The sequence below is a fragment of the Paramormyrops kingsleyae genome, chromosome 12 (genome assembly GCF_048594095.1).
Source record: "Paramormyrops kingsleyae isolate MSU_618 chromosome 12, PKINGS_0.4, whole genome shotgun sequence".
Taxonomy (NCBI): Eukaryota; Metazoa; Chordata; class Actinopteri; order Osteoglossiformes; family Mormyridae; genus Paramormyrops; species Paramormyrops kingsleyae.
The window spans coordinates 18,282,724-18,289,001 of record NC_132808.1 but is presented as its reverse complement, the minus strand read 5'-3'; the positions used below and the strand labels follow the sequence as shown (position 1 = coordinate 18,289,001).

Here is a 6,278-nt window from a genome sequence, read left to right as displayed (position 1 = left end):
CTTCTACATGAGTGTCAGCGAGTCACGCAAGAAATATGTCCGCTACGGCCTGACAGATTGTGAGCATTACAGCAGCATTCTTACAGCATTTACTGTCATTTCTGAAAACACTCATGCAGGCCATTATGTCCTGCTTTTGACATTACAATACTCTGATTCTTAGCAAAAGCTTTTACACAAAGTGACAGTTTCAGATGCAACCAAAATCTTAGCATTTAAGCTTGATTTATTAAACAAAAATTTATGCATATTTGACAGCTATAGTGCTGTGGACTATAGATGCACATCTCATTATCTGAATCAAGTTACTACACATCTGTCAAGGTATCAGCCTTTCCACATCGTGGGCAATCTGGAAAAAACAAGTCAAATATTTTGGTCCCCTTGGCGAGTAAAATGAGCATGTGAGCAAAAGCGTAGCAAAAAGACAGGAGAACCCGAACCCTAATACATAGTCTTTTAAGCTATTTTACGACATATTTCGAGAAACAATAAGATAAGTAAAATGATTGCTTTGTAGTCTTATACTTGCAAAAAAGTATCATAAAGTAGTGAAAAATGCTAAAGAAACAACAATAGTTTGCATTTATTTATAAAGACGAGTTTTTACAGTAGCAATCAAAATGAAAAAACAAGTGACATTTTGTAATTTACAAAGTTACTGCTTACCTGAATTCACAGTGATTAATGAATTGAAACAATGTATTTTTTTTACTGCATTTCCTCAGTGAAAACTCACATCACAAAATAAAAGGTTGCAGGTCCTCAATCAGTGTAAACAAAACCCAAGATTTCAAGATTTCTTGAAATCAAGGTTTCTTTTGTGTGTTTTAAAAATATTTCTATGACAAAAACTTGCAGAGTTTTTTTAAACGGTTTGGCGGGATTTCTGCTTGGTCCAGCAGGCAGGGCTTCCGACTCTGAAGGGTTAACCTAACTAACTGAGAAATTCTGCTTCCTGGAACACCCTCCTGACAACAACACATGCTGGAGTGAGCGAGATCTTTGAAGTAGAATGTATGAAATGTTGTTTAAAATTGAGTATGGAAGACTGAATTAAAGTCGCTAGCACGGTAGCGGTCATGCCTAGCCTACCGTGATTTTCACTTAGCGAACATTTTGCTTAACGACCTGGTCATTGGAATGGAACTCGGTCACTAAATGAGCAACGGGTGCATAACACTCTCACTTCATCTTTGGTCAGGCTCTTCCCACAGAATTATGGGAAGGAAATGTTTGTCAATTCAAGGGACTTTTTACAAACGCTACGTGTTCTGTGTTTGCGCAAAATCCTCCCTCTTCTCCGATGTTGTATGAAAAATCAGGATGCTGCGTAAACAATTACCTATGACTGTATGCATCTGTGTTGTGGAAACATTAAAAGCCGAAGCATTCATCTTAGGGGCATTCGTTTTCAACACAATTCACACACCTACTGACAAGTTTAATTGGATAATTAGTAAAGGTGTGAGTCAATGGGAGGACAGCAACATCACAACACAGAGACATTACAACGCAAGGAGCGCCATGGATTTACAAAGCCCTCAGTTACTGAAACCTAGCAGAGTGGCTGATAGCCTGTTCTGTTCTGGCCCCAAAGTGGGGGCTGCTGGGTGGACTGTTGAAGATGAGGTGGGGGCTGCTAAGAAGAAGGGCCCTCCTTCTGAGTCGAGTTCTGATTTTAGCATTTTGCATAGATTGTAGTTCTTCACCTAAGTTGACCTCGGCCTGTAATATTTTCCAAGTGGTGGATCCTGGCAAGGGCGAGACGGGCATTTGCCCAGGGCGGCATCTTCTGAGGGGGTGCCGAAGCACCCCATCCCCCCCTCAGCGTGAAATTGGATGGTGAAGTTTTGTAGGGGAGGGGAGATCAGCAGTGAAGCTTTTCAAGGGGGGTCACGTGGGCTTTCACTGCTACTGTCTGTCCTGGTTCACACCTCTGCTCCAGAACCTGCCGTAGGAGGCGTACAAGTCATAAGGAGCACAGGTAATTTATGAGGTGTGCTGGAAGCAGGAGGAGAGCGAGCTGCAGGAACGTGAGCCCGGCTCTCTCGTGCTGACAGCACACATCTCCGCTGTCCAGCCAGCCGTAGCCAGCGCCACGCTGAGGAGAACACCGGCGAGAGAACGTCAGCGAAAGCGAGGGCCTCCTGTTTCTCTTCCGTCCCGTTCTTTGTCTTTGTAAAAGAGTTATTACAGACTCTGAGAAGCGGGGAATTATAAAAGATTGGCGTACCCTCCCAACCCGCGCCGTCCTCTTCAGAGTTAACAAGCACCTCTGAGCTTACTCTGCACCTCATCGGCACAATGAGAGAGGTAGAGAGGAAAACAGTGCAAGTTTAACTTTCCAGAACAGTCTCTGAGGCTTCCCTTCGTGCCCTCGCCTGTCTGAAACTCGACACTGCCTTAAGTCTGGCCATCTTCCTGCACAGACATACTGTTTTTTTTTTGTCTCCTTTCTGCCATGTTTATTCCTCTTGTTTCTTTACATCGGGGCGAAGGCAGCTGTCAATGTTACTGACGCTTCTGAGCCAGCGAGAAAGAAATAATTCATAAAATTGGAAGAGAGAATGTGCTTTGACTTCTGCGGCAGGCACATATGAAAGAGTCTCCTTCCAGCATGACCAGTGGCTCACTGGAAAATCAGAATGACATCCCAGTAAGGCAGCAATGAGAAAATGTATTGGGTGACTTCAAACATTTGATTGGCCTGTGCCCCAGGGCTCGGTATTATCTCCTGATAATGATTTTGGCAGCTGTTCATTTCAGTTTTGATATTACTAAGCCAGGTTTGGGTCAGATTTTACTCTCCTCTTCGATATTTAGGCTTCAGTCCACATTTTGCGCTCTTCCTTTTCTTATCTGGCCTTCATAACTTTTACTACTACGGTAAATGCAGGAGACCTTCGTCACTAGATGGTTCTCGTAAAATCCCGGACCAGTTACGATTATGGCTGACGATGTACATTTACATCTGACGATGTACATCTGTTTTTACAGAGTGAAATAATGGAGGCCTTCTTTAATAATTTACACATTTTAAAATGATACAAAATATTTAATACTACTTCAATACATATATACTGAATAAGCATTTGTTTATATTTATGATTTATGATTTTTATATTTTATGATTTCATAAATATAAAACTGCAGATGAATGTAAGCAGAAATGGTTAGTTCTGATCCAGAAAGTACAAATCCAGATCAAGATTTTGTTGCCACCAACCTGTTGACCATAAAAAGTCACAGTGACACAGTACTCAACTGGTTGGATGAAACAAAATCTTGGTCTGGATGTTTACTTTCTGGACCTGAACTTTCCACCTCTGAATGTAAGGCAACCTCTGCTGCTAGTAGTTACAGACAGCAGAGGACCATTCCTATGTCAGTATCTGAGAAGGAATATGAGTGTCAATTATGTGAAAGGGAAAATGAAGCATTGAACTCACTCATTCATATAATATTTACACATAATCCATTTCTGATATCTATATATAGATTTCCCAGAACAATTGTATTGTCTATTAAAAACAACACTGCACAAAAATTCAGTAAGAGAAGGGCATTGTACGGCTTTGTGGGTTAGGCTCGTTGGGTCAAGGCCCTGCTGAACAGTCACATCACCATTGGGCCCTTAAGCAATGCCAAATAAATGGCCCGATCCGGTGCTCAAACCCCAGGCTTTGCTCCCACCTTAATGTACAGCATATGTGAAAAGGAGCATTTCAAAGTAACAACAATTTAATAGTAAAAATCGAAAATGTGTTTTAAATTTCATGGTGCAACAATGGAGTATCCCATAAGTTGTGTACATTTATGAGGTTAATTTGGATGCTTTGGAACTGAATGTTTTCCAAGACATCGGGAAAAAAATATGCATGTCATCATGGCGCCAATTAAGACCCTCAAGGTACCTGTTTGCAGTTAGGGCCAAGGAAACATGTTGTGTAACTCAAACCTCCTGTAAGTACACGAGTTTCCCCACGGTGGGTTCCGTCTCTATGGCGATCCACCCTGAGTTCATTTGCATATTTTATGGCATCGGGAGAGGCCGACTGGGAGGAGAGAGAGGGAGACGGGGGAAAGTAACCGAAGCGGGGTTCAGAGGAGAGCCGGGCAGACCCAGAGGCATCGAATAGGCATCCGTCCAGAGCAGCGATGAGGACAAGCTGAAATCAACAAGGCCAGGAAGCGAGCAGGTAGGAGCAGGGTGGACCTGATGAGCTTGCCTGGATTTTGTTCTCCAGAGGGACAGCGGAGAGAAGACACCACAGGGTCACTTCCCGTGGTGACCGAGGCGACATGTCAAGTGCTGAAAAACATGGGGATAGTGTTAGCTAATGTGCTAATGACCGTACACGTGTAAACAACAGCCTAGCGTACGTGGATTTCTACGAGGGTTACCATTTATAAACATGCTGACACGTTGTTGTTTTTAGACTTTCAGTAAAACTCTTATTAGGAATATTGTTATTTAATAAACCAGATACAATACTATTATTTGTTTTGTTCGCTGTCATATTTTTATCCTTTAATCCTCTACTAATATTCACAGGTAAGCCAAGCCTGCAATGGCTGCGCGTTGAGTCATGGTTTCGTGATTAAGATCCAGAGGCAGGTTACGCCGATGTTTAACTTCATAGTTCATTCGGCTAGTGAACCTCACAAGCAGCTGCGCTGCTTGCCGGTGCCTTGTGGCCTTGGAATTTGTTCAGCTGTGTTTCTCTGGCACATTTACGGGGTGCGCTGAAAAAAACAACGATAAGGAACTACATGCGGACTCCGGCCTTTAGTGCTGCTTTATACACAGGAAGCTTTTAAATGATTTACCAGTTGTGTGCACATGTTGGTCAGGGCACAGATGTGGTGGCGTGATGGAACGGCTGGAGTTTTGTGACCAGACACTAAGACTGGAATTGTGGGTAGGGTTGCGACTTGTCACGCATCATTCCGGCCAGTTCTTTTGGAATTTTACTTTCGTTCTGGTGCCCGAGTGCTCAAGAAAGGCTTGTTTTATTTACAAAACGAATGCTGGATGTCTTGGGAGTTTGTGGGAAATCTATACATATTACACACTGTCCGGCGAATCTGTAAGCAAGGACACCAAACGACTGGCCCACTTTTGAAAACCCCAGCATGAATCAAGTCATGTTCAAATCAAAATAGCTCTATATGAAATATTTATGTCATCTTAGCTGCTAGTAAGTGCTTGATGATGTTTTAATAATGTCTTTTGACTTCAGATCTCATTAGTGTGATGGTGGTTGGTTAATGAATTTACACGCTTAACTTTACGGTCATTAAGTCAGCTGAACCACGGTCACTCGCAACGCTTTGAGTTAGTACGACATGATACGCTTAAGAATAATTAGCAAACGAACACTGCCACTTTGTCTTTGAATTTGAAGTTGTTGCTATATGATGTAATGGAGCGAGTGAGAGTCACAGGTTACGATAAGAGTAGCAGAGAATCTGAGAAGTTTTTTTTTTTTGCGCAGAGAAAAAAAAAGTAGCTTTCAAATAACATTGATTTACAAATAGAAAATTATCCTCTGCATATTTCATGCTTGGTATTTGTCCAGAGACATCTCTGAAGCAGTGTTCTGCATAATGCCTGATGAAATATTTAAGGTAATACAAGACCATTACTACGCTGTGCTGATGGTTTTGTAGATGGGGGCCTGAAGAATCTGGGTGACTGGTTTTAGGGTTTTTGTGGCTTGATGAAGCACTGGGCAGGCTTTGGGAAATGAGAGGTATATTGGGGACGACTTTCGTGGCACAGATAGCGATGGAAGAACCACAAGCCAGCTTTGCGGTTTCTGGCAGTGCTGAGAGCAGAGGAGGGCGGGAAGTGTATCTCTGACCATCCTCCACTGAGCTGCAGTATCAGTCACGGCCGGAGAATCGATTCTGCAGCTGCAGCACCCATTTCAGTGGCAGCGGCCCACTGCGGTTTTTATGAATTAGCTTGCGAGTAACGAACACAGCGATTAGGGCTTAGGTGGAATAGATGTGGATTATTTTTTTTCTCTCGCTGTCCTTGGAGAAACAAAATAATATTTATCATTAATTATGAATGAAAAATATAATGCCTTTGTGGCCTAATTCTGGTTTTCTGGTTTGTGCATTGGGGAATTAAAGTATGCGCCTGTGTTAAATTGATTCGATTGATCAATACTTTTTTGGTTCAAAACCAGCAAGACCATTTCAACTAATGAAAATCATTTAATTAACTTAAAAAAAAGACTGTCTGGTGTATTTATTTTTTTGTC

General features: G+C 42.3%; 1 protein-coding gene across 1 annotated transcript in view; it reads left to right on the top strand.

The window, feature by feature from the left end:
* The first annotated feature begins 4,079 nt into the window (after positions 1–4,079).
* Positions 4,080–6,278, top strand: part of LOC111842617 (phospholipid-transporting ATPase ABCA1-like) — a 163,064-nt gene continuing 160,865 nt past the window's right edge. The window contains exon 1 of the mRNA XM_023809414.2: positions 4,080–4,202. The gene's annotated coding sequence lies outside the window, so the exon portion shown is untranslated. The remainder of the gene's footprint in view (positions 4,203–6,278) is intronic.